Source organism: Berghia stephanieae, chromosome 4, assembly GCF_034508935.2.
Source record: "Berghia stephanieae isolate SIO BIC M18660-M18661 chromosome 4, UCSD_Bste_1.3, whole genome shotgun sequence".
NCBI lineage: Eukaryota > Metazoa > Mollusca > Gastropoda > Nudibranchia > Aeolidiidae > Berghia > Berghia stephanieae.
The window spans coordinates 83845363-83862862 of NC_088363.1; the positions used below are offsets into that span (position 1 = coordinate 83845363).

General features: G+C 37.6%; 1 protein-coding gene across 4 annotated transcripts in view; it reads right to left on the reverse strand.

Annotated features, from left to right (window-relative positions):
• Positions 1 to 17500, reverse strand: part of LOC144971412 (uncharacterized) — a 113078-nt gene that overhangs the window by 68559 nt on the left and 27019 nt on the right. For 3 of the 4 annotated variants that reach the window (XM_078912275.1, XM_078912276.1, XM_078912277.1), the window contains one exon: positions 12506 to 12598. The exons of the other annotated variant lie outside the window; for it this stretch is intronic. The gene's annotated coding sequence lies outside the window, so the exon portion shown is untranslated. The remainder of the gene's footprint in view (positions 1 to 12505; positions 12599 to 17500) is intronic. 4 annotated transcript variants of the gene reach the window in all.

The following is a 17500-nucleotide window of genomic DNA, read 5'->3' on the forward strand; positions in this document are numbered from 1 at the left end:
GAGAGAGAGAGAGAGTTAGAGAGAGAGAGAGAGAGAGAGTTAGAAAAAGCGAATATAGATAGAATGCGCTTGGCCAAGGAGTTCACAACATTGCCATCCGGAAGTATAACGGATCAACACACAAACTCTGTGTGACCATGAACTTTTATAGTCTGGTTAATACAGTTTAGTGAGAACAACTCACAAACGCGGACGGCAAAAACAATAACAAAGGCCTGAATGACGTCATCTTCGAACTCTCTATAGATTACGTGTGATTGGTCGTCCTTATGTGTGCCTTTACAAGAGTATGTAACTAACTCTGCGCCAATGTGCGTGCGTGCACGTACCTCTTTTTGCTCTCCTCCGCGAATTGTGTTCAGGTGGGTTTTAAAAAGGAAAACTTAGAATTATTAATCATTAACTGAAATTGCATTTATCGAACACCAAAACAAATGCCCCATAATAATATGTTTAAACTATCATGAATTGGGTGATTAGCTGATCAATACCGATAAAATATCGATACCAATCATAATCCGTGTCATAAATATCGACCTATGAATCTGTTTTGTTCATCCGTCTTTGTCTTCTACTTAGCCTGTCAGTCTGAATCAATTTGCACGAAGAAAAGATTTGTATTTTTCAATTTGGCCAAAACAAAATGTTTACTTCACTCATCAATAGAATAGTATGCCTAATTTGGTCTGATGAAGGGTTGTGAGCCCGACACGTGCTGTAGTCAGTATTTCAATATGTTAAAAGCTGTTATGTTCATATTTTGTCCACAATTCTTGAAAGCCCACAGCTTCTGGCAGCTTAGTATTCACTTATCGCTAGAATAAGACGAATCCAGACATGTCCAACTTTCTTAAACCCGACACTGTTTATAAGCCTGGGTATTGAGATTCAGTTCAGAGGTTTGACGTCTTAGGCATCTATCTATATGGTAGGAATTTCTATGGTGCGCTGTGGTCCAATTCTAATGGGAATACACTCGTCTTCATTTTATCACTATGCTCCAGTGTAAAATGCATACCTTCCTAGTTACAGTGTTGTCCCTGTAAGACAAAAAATGTAATGGCACCTTGCCGACATCATGTCTCCAACTTTGTTAAGTATGGCTCTTGATTGAGACCCCGTATGTATATCGTGAGCCACACAAGTAGTGGAATAACTTCAAATGTCTATACATCTCAAGCCGTCTAAGATATTTGAATCAAATCAGTTTTCAAAGTTAAGCTTCTGATCGGTGGGGTTTTTTAATAGCAGAATAAAGAAGAAGTCAAACATTAATTCCTATTTCAATATGGAACTCAGATATCAGAACTTCAAATTCTACATTGGTTTGGTAATTGTTATTTTCTGGCAAAATTCTAAAAGTGCAAATATTCAGTCGGCGAGAGAAAAATAGAGAGATTAAAAAGACAGAGAGAAGAAAAGAGCGAGAGTTAGATGAAGAGAGAGAAGAGAGGTAAAAAACCAATTGGTATGAGATGATGCAGTTGGCCATGGATGTTTCACTTAACATTGCATCTTGGAATGTCAAACGATCAACACACAAAGTTGTGATGTGACCTATGAGAATTTATCGCTGGTAATACAGTCACAAACACACACACAAACGCGGATGCAAAAAAAAAAAAAGCCTTGACGTCTCTATCGAACTCTCGATAACTAGCGTGATTGGTCACCATGGGCCTTGCAAGAGTGATGGTAACTTACCTAGCGCCGGAGTCGTGGTGCAACGTATTTGCTCTCCTCGGTTGGTCAGGTGGTTTTATAAAGGAAAATTAAATTATAATTCATTAACACGTAAATTGCAATATATTATCGAAGACTCAAAACAAATGCCCTTATTAATAAATTAACAGCACTATGCTGGAGATTTGGTGATTGATGTCTGATCAAGTACAGATACAAATACACGAAGCCTACAGCAATCATAATCTAGCAACATAATCAGCCTAGAAATCTGGTATGTTAGGCTTAAATTCCGTCTTTGTGCTGCTTGATACCCTGCATGAATCAACTTTGCAGGGAAGAAAAGATTTTTTTTTCAATGCGTTGGCTAAACTAAAATGTTTCTTCACCATCAATAAATAGATGTAATTTGGTCTGATGAAGGGTTGGGAGCGACAAGTGCGAGTCAGTGACAATATGTTAAAAGTGTTAGGATGTCATATTTTGCCACAATTTTTGATAAGCCACACTTTGCATCTTCTATTATTATTAGAATAAGACGAAAATCATTCATGTCTCAAATTTTTAAACCCGAACTTTTTATAAGCACATGGTATGAATCAGTTCAAGAGTTTGACGTCTAGGCATTATCTATAGGCTAAGGATTTCTAGTGAGTGCCTGATGAGTCACAATATTAATGTGCCAACATGATAATAGTACCATAACAAGGATGTTATAGTACCATAACGTATGAAGGGCATGTTTAAATATTTTGTTACAATTTATTATTTCGATTAGAAACCAGTACAACTCAATTTAAAAAAGTCTTGAAGTGTCAAATTTAGTTTTATTGAGCTGTAAAAAGTCGTTTTGTAAATGTAAGCGATATTACTATGTTGAGCTTTTTTATAGTGCAATATCCACTAAATGTGATCAAAGCGCTTTACAAGGGGTCCCTAGCCAACAACAACATTTAACATTTAGGGCGGTCATGGCGCCTGTTAGGCGATGTTACAATTTTTTCGGACAGAGACAACGCTGTAAACGGCCAGTTACTCATTTTACACCTGATCACGGTGAGACAATGTGAGTAAAGAGTGTTTTCCAAGGACTCAACTATGCGCCGAGAGAGCCTCGAACCCATGACCCTCCAATCCGAAAGCGAGTACCACTAGACCACATAGCCGCACTAAATAGAGCTCTCTATAAGGCATCAAATACATTGGACTAAAATGAATACAACAGGTTCTATCTAGCTCAAAACTTTTTAAAAGGCTATTCAAATATTAATTTACATCTTATATTTTAATCCAATACTTTCTATAGCCCACAGCCCTTCCATCAGCATAGTATTCGCTTTGTGACTGCGAGGGTTGTGTAGTCGGCGAGGAAAAATAATTGGTCTAATCAACTCGCAAACCACGCTGGTAAATCATTAATCAAAGCAATATCGTAATGACACAAACAGAGAAAAGGAGTTGCATTATGATAAATTAACTCAATAGACCCATAAGTGACGTCGTGTTAAATTATGGAAAAAATACCATTATTTAATCGTGTCGGATTGAGTGTCAAAATGCGTCGGTTGGTTTGAATAATAAACGGTCAGCCATCCAGGCGGGGTATCGTAGGCCACTTACTGAAAAAAAAAAAAAGATTGCTTGTCTTAAATGTTAGATTACATGTAGCGTTTATATTTTAAATAATTCAAAACCCAATAGATTTTAAAATCGCCCACTATTTAACTTTTTAAAATCTTTTTTTTTTTTCGGTGAGTGGCCCAAATTACCCCAGGTGGCCTAAGTATCCCTGGTTGACTATATATACCTTTTCTCAAGCAATTGTAACAATTTTCCAAACCAATTTCAACATTTTAAGGCCAATTACAGCATTTTCCAGACCAAATTCAACTTTCCAATCCAAATTCGGCACTATAGTATGACGTAAATCAACATTCAAACATTGTCCAGTCCAAATTCGGCAATAGCAAAATAGAATATGGATTGAAAGCAAAATGGAGTATGGATTGAAAGCAAAATAAAGTATATCGTATAAATTGAAAGCAAAAAGAGTATGGAAACGATCTTAAGAACAAAGCGATTTTGTTTCCCAATGGACGTTACTCTAATTAAATAAACAATACCGTTGCTATAGGAATCAAGGAAAACATTGAATCCGATCACTCCTTATCTATCTCATCAAAAAATCAACGATGCCACGACAAAGTTATCAAAAAAATAGTGATGAAGACAAGATAAGGTAGCAGAGCTGCTTCGATCGCGACGAAGATTGTGTTCTTCTTGCAGGACAGCTGGGAAAAAAGCGATCAACCGCCTATTCCATGATTAGGCGGGGGTTATCTGACTGTTGTCAGCAGCCCCGGGGAGCGGAGAAAAAGTTCATCAACTCACAACTAAGATTAATCAAGTCAGATGCACCGCATATTTCGAAGTCTATCACGTGTTGAAATTTATTTGGCGTTTGCCGAATGTGAACTCTGGACAAGGACTAAATTTGGCTGCGTTATATTTAAATTTGGTTTCGCTGTGTCGGAACTGTATTGGAAAGTGCCGAAATCGGTCTGCTTGGTTGAATTTGGACTGGACGGATGTGACATTTGCTTGGGAAAAAGGTTTATAACTGAAATACCCGAGAAGATTTATTTTTAAAAGACACACATAAACAAGCATTTCTAAAGTAATTCGAACCCTCCTCTCGATAAAAAGGCGAGATCCTTGTCACGGCGCCATCGGCTCATCCTTCTGTTGAAATCTGGACATTCTCGAATTTATTGCCATTCCTCTGGTTTGGCAGCAATCCGGGACTCGACTTTGAGAACAACGTTCTTCATGTTCTTCGGTTATCTCGTCCTTTTCATCGAGAAATTACAAAGCGGGTGTAGCTAGACTGCACACAAATTGTATCACTAATTTACATCAGTGAAATATAATTCGTAACTGTATTCTCCTATTCTAATCTAGACCAAGTCACATCATTTTCAAAGTGCAATAATACGGAATTATATATTTTCTAATTGTATTCAAAGGCCCTGACAAGAAACAAAAGCAGGAACCAGGTGTTTAATCGATTTAGATAAGCCAGATTGGTGTTGTAACCGACTAACACTTCGACGTATTCAAAAAGTTTATGAAAAAGAGAAAACAAGCGCGCGGGGGGAGGGGGGGGGGGGTTGTAATATTGTTCATTTATGTGGGAAGAACACATTTCAAGCCCCATAGATAACTAACTGCCTATCTTTGTCACAGACGTGGTGAATACAATAAATAGTGTAATTAAACCAAAACTATAAATCTAACTATTGCCAAATACGTTGTTCTTGCTTTTGTCGGCAGGATAAATGAGGGTTAATTCTGGATACTTTAAAGGTCACTGTAATGACATAATGCATAGTCATACAATTAACTTAATATTGGCACTTAGGGTCTTAAAGTAATGGAAGAACAGATCAGAATATTCTCTCTCTCTCTCTCTCTCTCTCTCTCTCTCTCTCTCTCTCTCTCTCTCTCTCTCTCTCAGCAAAACTGTAAACTTGACAAATCTGACGTGTTCTAACCAAAATATATAATAATAATATAATAATAAATAATAATAATAATAATAATAATAATAATAATAATAATAATAATAATAATAATAATAATAATAATAATAATAATAATATAATTAGGACGTATTTAAAACTTTGGCCAGAAAATTAGTCGTTCTAATAACGATCGATTGAAATGTCCTTCACCTTGGCAAAAACTCCCAAACCTGGGATTTGCAAAGTCCCAATTTGACAGTTTTTGACAAGATGTTGGTAATTTTAATCGGCAGATATTTGAGGGACCAGTTATCTGGCCAAATTTTCCAATACGTGCTTTCCAGAGTAGGGCAGTAAATAGATTAAGGTTATTTATTTAGAAATTAAAACCGTTTTGGCCAATATGAAAAAAGGTTATTGTTTTTTTAAAGTTCAATCTGTATTTGATCAGCTCGAAACAGTGCATCGTACAAAATGTATTCCAGTTCAGATAGGCCGTGGAAATTCCTTATCGTAGAAAAAAAACAGACTTTCGTATGATTAAATTATTTGCAAGAATGGTTGGGGTAAGGGGAAGGGGAAAGGGGAAAGGGGAGGGAACGGTAAATTTAAGAAATTAAATGAAGCTAATTACTCTAGAATCGGCAAGAGTCGGCGGGTGTTAGAACAAATAGTGGAATTCTAATAGAGTGACATCTTTTAGCACTTGAAAAGTACGGTGGGAGGAGGGGTATGAATTGAACAGCTTAGTTTCAGATGAGACTTTTTTTTTAATTTTCCACGAAACCTATTTATTTCATTCAATATCAATTGACTAAGATAACGTCAAAAGTTGTCAAAAGTGTTTGAACCGGAACATTCAGGGCGTCTCGGGTTTGAAACATTTCAGCAAGTTGTGATTCTAAATCTAATCTGATCGAAATTTAATAATAATAATAAATAATAATAATAATAATAATAATAATAATAATAATAATAATATAATAATAATAATAATAATAGATCTTTATTGTCCATAAATATGGCAATTTGTCATTTAGTTACACTTGTTATAACGTTAAACGATAACTGTAACATTGAACAGATATTTCACGCCTACTTATTTTCTCTCTCTCTCTCTCTCTCTCTCTCTCTCTCTCTCTCTCTCTCTCTCTCTCTCTCTCTCTCTCTCTCTCTCTCTCTCTTCCTCTCTTTCTTTCACACGTGCGATATACACAACATAAACATATTCATTTCGTTTTCAATTTGTTACGATTGTGGCAATACGACACCAAAAATTATCATCATCATCAATTGGTCAGTTAATCTTACATTAAATAAATTAATCAGTTAATCAGTCAACGAATCAATCCTTGGTTTTTCTGTACCATATGAAATATTCAAAATTTTTATTGCTGATGGAACGAACGTTGATTTATACTTGTTAGTTCTACATTTAATCTGACAAAACCTTCTCCCAGATGGTAAAAGACTAAATTCATGGTATAAAATATATTTTTTATTGTTGGTAATTGAGAATGCTTTCCTTTCTATTGCTTTTCCATGAATTCTTTCTACTCCATCAAGAGGATGGTTTATTATTTTTGATGCCTCTTTGATAGATTTTGAAATTTTTGATTTATCTTTAAGTCGGCATCCTCCAAACCATATGGTGCAGCCAAACGCAATTACACTTTTAATCAATGAGTCATAAACTCTTAACATACTTTTCTTCCTTACTTGAAATGTTCTCAATTTCCTTAGGATGTATAATCTTTGGGCAACTTTCTTAGATATTATATTAATATTTTGAGAGAAATTGAGGGAACTATCAATGGTTATTCCTACATATTTAAAATAGTCAACTATCTCAACATCATCTTTACCGATCGTCACACACTTTAAGTCGTTTTTATTTTTTACACCAAACACCTGTTCTTTCGTTTTTTCAACATTTAATTCAAGCTGATTTTGTTTAAACCAATCGGTGAATATATTTATTTGTTTGAAAAAAATTCTTTTCGGTAACTTTATCTTTTGATAAGCCAAGAATAGCAGTACCATCTGCATATTTCACTATAAAACAATTTTCAAAGGATGGTCTGCAGTCGTTGGTGTATAAGATGTACAGGATTGGGGAACTCACGCAGCCTTGGGGACATCCGTTCGACAACGTTCTTTTGTTGGAGATATGTTCACCCAATTTTACACATTGCGGTCTATGGGTCAGACACTCTTTATACCATTTAATAAGGTAGTTTGGAATATCCATGTTGCACAACTTTTGAAGCAAAATATCTGTGTTCATGGCATTTGAAGTATAAAAAAATGAATTTGAAGCTTTCTCTTTAAAATGTGTGTGTGTGTGTGTGTGTGTGTGTGTGTGTGTGTGTGTGCGTGTGTGTGTGTGTGTTTGTATGTGTGCAGGAGAGTAAGATGTGTTACGCATGAGTACTGTTTGGTGTTTCTATTGTTAGTAAACGAACTATTTTACATTTTTCGGGAGATGGGCGTGTCGGTAAATTTGAGAGGATAGCAGATGTCTGACCAATATCGGAATTATATCGGGGGGCGGGGTGGGGGGGGGGGGAGTTAATGACAGACTGGATTTTAAAAAAAAAGAACTTTTGACCGGATAATTTTTTAACAGGAATTGGGGGTGGGTGGTGGTAATTATGTCAATCTTATACTCATCTATTAGCGGCTCCTATACATGATGGTAATATGATTCTACCTGTACATTGGTGGTCATGGTACATGCAGGGAAATTCAGTGCATACGTCGCCCTGTGATCAGTTAATGCTATATGATTACACGTAAAGTCCAGAGAATAATTTTTTTTTTTTCATTTTGGCATTGTCTTCGTCTGTATATCGCTTTAGAGAACTCTTTTGAGGATTTTGCGCGCTAAATAGGGTGGGGAATGGGCTAATTAATGAACCATTGTGTGTAAGTCGTATTTGAACCAGTATCTGAAGCTGTAAAGAGGACATGGACTGGACATATCCTCAGAATGGATTCAAGTGCTATTCCCAGGATAACCCTCGGGTGGACGAGAAGGGGGAGGGGGGGGGGTCGTCCGCTTGAGACCTGGAGGAGGGGTATCGAGTGAGAAAGGAAAGCTAGTGGATGGTCTTGGGGACAGACGAAAAAATGCCTCTAACCAAGAAATACGGTGTACCATCGTGACAGCCTTATGGGCTGATCAAGCACCAAGAGGATAAGGAAGAGAGCGTGAAACTGAGCGTGAAACAAAAGGCTTTACTTTCAGTCGAATAGAAATCATTATAGGTTCCTTACAGTCCCATGTCTCGTCACACACATTCGGCGTTGCTGTTTGCTTGGAACCCCTTTTGTATAAGATTTGAGTATAATTGTAACCATCCGTCCCTAACTGGTATAGTATGCTCGAGTCTGAAAATTGAATCTAATAACTAAATCTCAAGTCGTGGATAGAATCCATGTACAAAGAAAGTGAATGAATTGTCTTGAAACGCCAAAAGCGTACAGTCCACATTTTTTTCTATTTGTGATCATTTCAGCTTTTAACGCAATTCTTTCATCGTTCATCCAAAATTAATACCCGATCAACTCGTTATTACTGTTGTAGCTTTAGAAGGAAACAAACCCCAACGATTAATCAAGCAAAGAAAAAAATGTTCTCATGTCTATTAACACTCGCCTTACCACCCATAAAAAATCGTTACATTCGTTACAATACAACTCAACAATTTTACCATTTTAATTTCTTTTGTATATCACAGAATTTAAAAAAAAAAGTTTTCGCCTTAGCCATAAAAACTTGATACTGTGTTTAAGAGTTTAGTTAGCTGAACAATATTACGTATAAAATGTACGTTTTGCTTTTCTGTTTTAGTGAAGAATAATCTGTTTTTGCATTCGATCGTGTGATGTTTCAGGGAAGATTCTGAAAACAGCTGGTAAGGAGAGAGTTAAAGAGTTACTAGAATTGATGTTATAATCATCGTAAAACGTATTCGTAAACAAAACACTGTGTTGGCCTATGGGGAAGGGTGAGGGGGGCATATCACATTTCTTCCAAGGATATCCGAGTTGAAGGGCCTGCGGTTTGTAACAAGAGCAAGACGAAGGGCCCTTGACAGGAGGAAATCTAGCGTGCAACATGACAGGCGACAATATAAGAGAGATAGAAAATTAAATCCAATGTGACCGGCCCAGGGAAGACGTACATAATAGAGAGCCCTGTCCTAACAATACCTGTCTTGTCTGCAAGAGATAATAGACGGAACGACGGGAGAGGTCGAGGGTCATTTCAGCCTATTTACTGATGAGAATATATTTACATCATCAGGATCCGACCGTTCGAAGAATTCTCGGAGAGTAAATGTGATTCATAAATCAGGGAACAACACAAAACAAACGACGTTTCGGTCTTTGGCCTTTTTCAGACAAACGCAACTCTCCGTTTTATTGACTCATTTAAGGCACTTCTAATTTTTGGAAGAATTCTCGGCCAATAGAGAAAGACACTTTCTTGTATCGATGGATTTAAAATGTCGGTATGGTGTGTCACTGTGTTGTAATGGTAAGGTTTTGGAGTCAACACTGTGTTGTAAAGGTACGGTTTTGGAGTCAAACGTGTGTCACTGTGTTGTAAAGGTACGGTTTTGGAGTCAACACTGTGTTGTAAAGGTACGGTTTTGGAGTCAACACTGTGCTGTAAAGGTACGGTTTTGGAGTCAACACTGTGTTGCAAAGGTACGGTTTTGGAGTCAACACTGTGTTGTAAAGGTACGGTTTTGGAGTCAACACTGTGCTGTAAAGGTACGGTTTTGGAGTCAACACACTGTGTTGTAAAGGTACCGTTTTGGAGTCAACAATGTGTTGTAAAAGTTCGGTTTTGGAGTCAAACGTGTGTCACTGTGTTGTAAAGGTACGGTTTTGGAGTCAACACTGTGTTGTAAAGGTACGGTTTTGGAGTCAACACTGTATTGTAAAGGTACCGTTTTGGAGTCAAACGTGTGACACTGTCTTGTAAAGGTACGGTTTTGGAGTCAACACACTGTGTTGTAAAGGTACGGTTTTGGAGTCAAACTCAAACACCTGAAATTGAGTCCCAGCATTATTGGGCACATCGACGGCCTTAAAAAAACATTTCGATCGGAGATCGACATTGTATTTGGAAAGGCGCCCTGGCCCAAAGTAGTGTTGTTTATGTCCAATAATTTTACTAGCAACAAACGACTGCGTGACTTGCAAAATGCGTGAAATGTTCCATGATCACGTGATTAGAAATCAATTATAAAGCACTCATAGCATGGTGTTTACCGTTGAAAAGACGATGTACGGTTATATGGTCTAGTGGTATGGCACTCGCTTTCGGATCAGAAGATCCTGGGTTCCAGACTCGCTTGGCTCATAGTTGAGTCCTTGGAGAAGGCTCTTTACTGACATTCTCTCACCGTACTTGTAAAGCGCTTTTAGCACGTGTATTGTAGCTGTAGTAGTAGTAGTAGTAGTAGTAGTAGTAGTAGTAGTAGTAGTAGTAGTAGTAGTAGCAGCAGTAGCAGTAGTAGTAGTAGTAGTAGTAGTAGTAGTAGTAGTAGCAGTAGTAGTAGCAGCAGTAGCAGTAAGTAGAAAGTATTAGTAGTAGTAGTAGTAGTAGTAGTAGTAGTAGTAGTAGTAGCAGTAGCAGTAGTAGTAGTAGTAGTAGTAGTAGTAGTAGTAGCAGTAGTAGTAGTAGTAGTAGTAGTAGTAGTAGTAGTAGTAGTAGTAGTAGTATCGATACATTACTACTACTACAGACATACATACGTGTGTGTACGTGTGTGTGTGTGTGTCTGTATGTATAGGTATGTTTATGCTACTAAATCATTTCGTAATAATTGCTTGTACCATACAAAAAGGGTAACGCCATGTTAAACTAACTCCTTGTAAGATCAACGGTTTGTGTCAATCAGACATTCAGATCTATCAGGGTTCATAAGCAGTGCTCAAAACATTCTAAGAAATGGTTGAATAACCGTATTATAACCGCCCCCCCCCCCCCTTTTTTTTTTTTTTTTTTTTATCCCTACAGAATGTGTACAAAGGAAAGGAATTCTATCGTGGAGAACGCGTTTCAATGACAACACCGGAGACTTTCAGAGACTTCAGATCCGGCAATTCACATTTAACTCTCTCCTTGCCATCTATTTTTAGAATTCCCCCCCCCCCCCCAAAAAAAAAAAAATTCACACCCACCCAGCACAAAAATAAACTTTTCTTACTCAAACAAAAAGTAACACGTGAGCTCTACAACACAGTGTTTAGTATTTATAGCTGTAATCAAAGAATTTCTTTAAATTTCGTGATGTACAAGAGAAATCAGAATGAGAAAATTGTTGGTTATATCGTAACGAATGTGACGATTTCCCTATGGGTGGTAAGGAGAGGGTTAAGGCAGAAGAATGGTACAAGGGGGATTCATTTTCACCGCTTTGTGATCAAGCCCCAACTATCTAAACACAAAAATTATAAAATGATATTATATACCTGTAGGGTAAACACAAACAATGGTATGAACTTTGTGACAAAACTCATAGTTCTGTGGCCCGATGCACAAACCTGATAACCAACATAACATTGCATAATTTGATAATCGAACAAAAGGTTGCAAGGAAAACGATGACTGGGTCTCAGTCGTGTTCCGATAAAATGCCAAGACTTTTTTTCTACTTGACTATCAAGACTTGGAGAAAAAAATTGCTAAGAAATCATAACTCAATGAGTAATATTTTTTTAACGATTCATTTTTCAAGAAAATGTGGTTAATAAGAGTCAAACATGGGACCTCGGAGTTGAATCATTGAGACGCAACAGATGCAAAAAAGGTTTGTTTTTTGTTTGGTTGGTTGGATGTATTATTTGGGTCTTTTTCTGTTTGTCGTTTGTTTGTTTGTTTGTTGTTTGTGGGTTTTGTTTTTGTTTTTTGTTAAAGGCAGCCTTGTATAAGATTTACATGAGTACGTTTATACTAAATCTTATAATGGACTATCTTTAATAGGAATATTATCATAATTCACGCCATGTCCCCTCGGACACAAATGTGACCTGTCGCCACAAAGTGGGCTGGTTTTGACTTTTAACATGGAGAATTTGGTGTTTTCATGCTTTATTAGGGAGAATATATTAAATATAGTTTAATGAGAGGAGGAGGAGGAGGAGGAGGAGGAGGAGGAGGAGGAGGAGGAGGAGGAGGAGGAGAAGAAGAAGAAGAAGAAGAAGAAGAAGAAGAAGAAGAAGAAGAAGAAGAAGAAAGTAGAAGAAAGAAGAAGAAAGAAGATAATTCGCTTTACCTTTTTAATATAGCTTGTTGCTGATTCATGAACACCGATCACAGTGGAGAGAAATGTCGATGATTGAAAATAATTTTCCGGGGCGTTGAGATTCTGAAAAATGAATTTATAGTTTAGAGAAATGAGCTGTGTTTTGAGAGAAATGAGTGTGTTTTGAGAGAAATGAGTTGTGTTTTGAGAGAAATGAGTGTGTTTTGAGAGAAATGCGTGTGTTTTGAGAGAAATGAGTATGGTGTCTGAGAGGGCGACCAATTTACACTTCAATGTTCTTATCATCTTAATATAAAACTAATGAGTGAATCCATTTCCAAGCTTGTTCCACTCCATTATACATGAGTTTGAATCAAGCGATTCCCATGTCTCAGCAGACCTTGGGGATTGGCTTTCTTTTCTTAAAGCGGGATGAATGAAATTATGTGGTACAGTGAACAGTTCAATTCCACCTCATCTTCACTTTCGCCAGATATAAAGAGATCAAGCTAACCAAGTACTTTACCAGAGGGCAACATGCTAGAGTCGATATCCGATATATTAAATAAATAAATATATATAGTATCATACACACGCACATAAACTCACCACGAACTTGTCATAAATGAAAACATCGATTACATCACAGGACTAGATAGATTTACTTTGTTTTTTTAAAGGACTGCATCCGCCAACCTGTGGAATCGATAACGCAACACCAACCAATCAATGATGGTGAAGAAAACTGTGTTTAGACTAGGAGTGGGCGATAATCGATACCAGTACTATGTGATTTACTCATCAATTAAGGTACTGCTATATCTTCAATGCTTTTATAAGTCATCAAACCATAGCTATCTGCTTTTTCAAAAATGGGAATCAATTGCCTCGGCGATTGCGTGAGTTGTAGCGATGGGGTTGAGGAAATGGCAACACAACATCAATGAGATCCCAGTTCCGGCATGCCCTTTTGACAGGGATGTTTGACACACTCGCCTCACAAACCTTCAAATTTGGTGGCCACTGGATTACAACATCTGTGACCCCTCTCCTCAAACTGGTATCCTGCAGGGGTGAGTTGGATATAGACTGCGTTTGTTTCTTATAGAGGGCAATATAGACTGCGTTGGTCTCTTATAGGGGACAATATAGACTGCCTTGGTCTCTCATAGAGGACAATATAGACTGCGTTGGTCTCTTGTAGAGGACAATATAGACTGCATTTGTCTCTTATAGAGGGCAATATAAACCGTTTTTTTCTCTTATAGAGGGCAATATAAACCAGCTTTTTTTTCTCCTATAGGGCAGGGGGCGATGTAAACTTGTCTCATAGGGGGCAATATAAAAAGTTTCCAAAAGTGACAGAAAACCAAAAATCTCACATCAACAAACCAAATTACATTTATATTATATAGCACTATAGGTTGGAACATCAAAATGTTTCATGACGACAGCTGGTCTATCATGAATATTTGAAATAAAGATCATGTACACTTCCAAATCCACTACAGTGAAAGATGGTATACAAGTCAGCATTGGGTAAGCTACAGAGTAAACACACAGCCATCAGTATAATCAACATAATACTCGTACTTAGATATTTAAAAGCTTTCACTTTGAAATGGAGATTTTTTTTTCTTTTGAAAATTTGGTATTGGCTAGATGGTATAAAGACATGAAAATAAACCTTAATCTTCTTCCAAAGAGAGTAATAAGGGAGGGGGGGGGTGCACGACATGTTATTCAGATAATACCAACCAAATGTGTTCAAAGCGCTTTAAATGAATTTTAAGTGAACAGCGACGACATGGAACATAAGGACGAAGCATCATGACGCCCACCAAACGTCATCCTAATTTCGTTTCGATAAAGATAACGCGATGATCTGCCAGGTACTCAATGAGGAAATGCGAATAAAGACATTTTATATACCGAGGCATCAATGGGCATGATCTATATTAAATTCCCATGTGCTCGAGGTCGTTGGTCACATTGCAAAATGTGCTCAAAGTGACCCACATAGTGAAAAGTGTTCACAGCTTTTTAAATATCTAACATCACGATTGGTCATTTTATTCAGCTTGACACACGGGTATGTTTATAACTCTGGTAAACAAAGCAGTGTGTTTACATTTGTTAAGAAATATCCAATTGTTGGACAGAAACAAATCATATGATTGATGACCTGGTTGGGCGAAAACATGAATATAGATCGCTCCTATAAAACGCCACTAACAGGCGGATTCGAAACCACTAGACCGAAAAATATGTCTGTGATATTTTAGTCCATAACGTAGTCAAGCAGAGAGCGGTATGAGCTGCCTGAAGCCTGGTATCACCCGAAACGCCCATTGTCTGTACCGTTCGGACCCGAAGACTTTCCATTTTCAAATCTTCGTTAGTATTATCACCACAGTCCATAACGTACAATAGAACCAAAACCAAGTACCATGCCTTAGTCGTACCATTAGCATGGTACCAAAAACAAACAAAAAACAAAAAAAAACATCACACGCCGATTTCCCATTTCGGTTTCAAAAAATGGATGAACAGACTTCCCTTAGTCAAAAAGTAGAAAAGATTCCATTTTACCAAGAGCACCTGCTAGCGTGTTGTATAAGATGTGTGTGTGTGTGTGTGTGTGTGTGTGTGTGTGTGTGTGTTGCAAATTTAAACTGTGGTCAGCTAACAAAAATGGAGAAAAGTTCTTTCAGAAAAGAATAATGAAAGTAGTGAAGGATGATTAAAGTATCAGCCTCAAGCAGGGATAGAATATGTCAAAAGGAAATGGTGAACCCATACTCGTTTTCATTTTCATGGCTCTCGATCTATTTTTAGACCAAGGTAAAGATAATTATTCAAAATTAATCCTCGTGTGTGAACAAAACATTTGGACCCTGATTTTTTAATTAACTCGGGCATATAGAGATGAATTTAACTGATATAAAATTGTAATTGTGCATATTTGACTAAAAGTGTATCATCTACATTGTAAACAACAAGAAACGGGAGATCTACTTTGTGCGCAACGTTTTCCTGCTCCAAAAGTCCCTAACCACCAGACTCGAACATGAGATCAACCGATAGAATCGATGTCAAGTCCAGTGTTTGTGTTTGTAATTTGTGTCGATTGTAAAGGTTTAGTTCAATGTTAACCACCGTAATAGATGGATGGATATGTATTTTTTTTTTCAATTTTTTTAACAGTTACAATCTAGAACGTGTGTCAATCATTAAAAAAAAACTCATAATTCCCAAGTAGTTGGAATGTCAACAAAAGTTTTTAAAAATTAAAATCTCATCTTTCGTAGTCCGTAGCACCCACCACTTTCAACCGGCAAAAGTTTAGCCTATTCATAATGTTATTTACTATCCCCTTTATTGTTGTTCTTATTAATTTTTTAAAGGGTTTTATGCCACTTGTAACACATTAAAGTCATATCAGCGCCAGCGCCAGTATAAAAAAGGAAGAAAATGGGATAGTAAAAATTTCTAGAATTACAATTAAAGCACCCGAGAAAAGGTAAGACAAGGAGGAATTGTTTCAAATAGGAAACAGATGTAGATTCCAAGAGCACACTATCAATGTACTTAGTTTAAGATCACCTAAAAGTTTCATTCAGTCACAAGCACAGGTCCCCACTAAGAGGAATACACTCAAATGTTTACAAATCATGTCATATATAAAATGTAAATAAAACAATGTATAACAGAGAGAAGATTTAAAGGTAAAAAAATATCTCCCAAAACTAATTATACATTTGACTGTTTCCCTCCCAGCTAGGGTATCCGGCTAGTGCCATGACAAAACCTAGTAAATTCATCCCAAGACAAAGACAGAGAAGCATTTTGGAAAGAAGATATTATAGGAGGATAGAAGACACAGTTAGTGCCTTCCTGTCCACTATGGGAAGTCGAGACACCCCACCCAGCTCTCGCCCTTTCCTGATAAAAGTAAGTTCCGAGTTGGAAACAAACTTGGGGTTTCTAGAGACATGTCCTGCTTATTCACTTCGACAGGAAAGAGACAAGACAATTTTTTAATTTTTTTTTTGTTTGTTTGTTTTTTTTTTTTTAAATTAATCCCAGGCCATCCTATCTAATGACCCTCTTAATTAGTATCAATTTTATAAGGTTTATTATCAAACATTTTCAACATGTTTAGTGTCAGTAGCAGTAGTATGATTTTATGTCATTTACTGCTTCTGTATCATTCAAAGAGACAAGACAAGGGACCCCTGCCACCATCTGTTGTTGTTCGCGGTGGTTAAGGTGGTAGCCTCTATCGCCACATAAGACTTTTTGTTGTTTTTGCTAAGGGAGGGGGTGGGGGTGACGGTCCGCTGCTAAGCAATGTGTAAACAATAGGTTGACTAGATGCGTGTGTCCTTCTTAAGGGTCAATTGCGGTATAGTTAGGGTCATTTGCATCTAATTATGAAAAGATTGTGTTGTAACAGCGTCATATAGTGCCGCGCTGAAGACCGGTCTGGACCGCGGTCCGACGGTCTTTTAGCTGTGAACCGAAGACCGGTCCCAGAGGGGAAGACCGGCGCCGGTCCTCACTTCTTATCACCTTTCAACTAGTGCGGGGCGGTCCTTGCAAGGACCACGGTCCTACGGTCTCGCGCCATAGCCTACTACTTCCCCAGCGATTCGTTGCTTCGGTTGCCTATCTTCCACCAATCACCACCCATCCCACTTAATTAATCGCACCCACCCCCCTTTGCCATACACTAAACGACACAGACGACCATACAGGCAGACGACCACCAACCTCCACTCCGCAAACCGCCCTTTCGTGTGTGAGATGGGGGGAACAGGAGGCGCACGCCTTGGACGATTCCATTATACGGGGTAAATTTCAAAATTTACTACACCATAATGATCGCAATGACAATGATCTATGGTGAAGGCATGACCCCTCTTCTCTAATGGGTTATTGTTTGAAATGTATGTGACTACAAAAGATGTGTGTGTTTGTGTGTGTGTGTGTGTGTGTGTGTGTCGAACCTAGCAAGTAGCA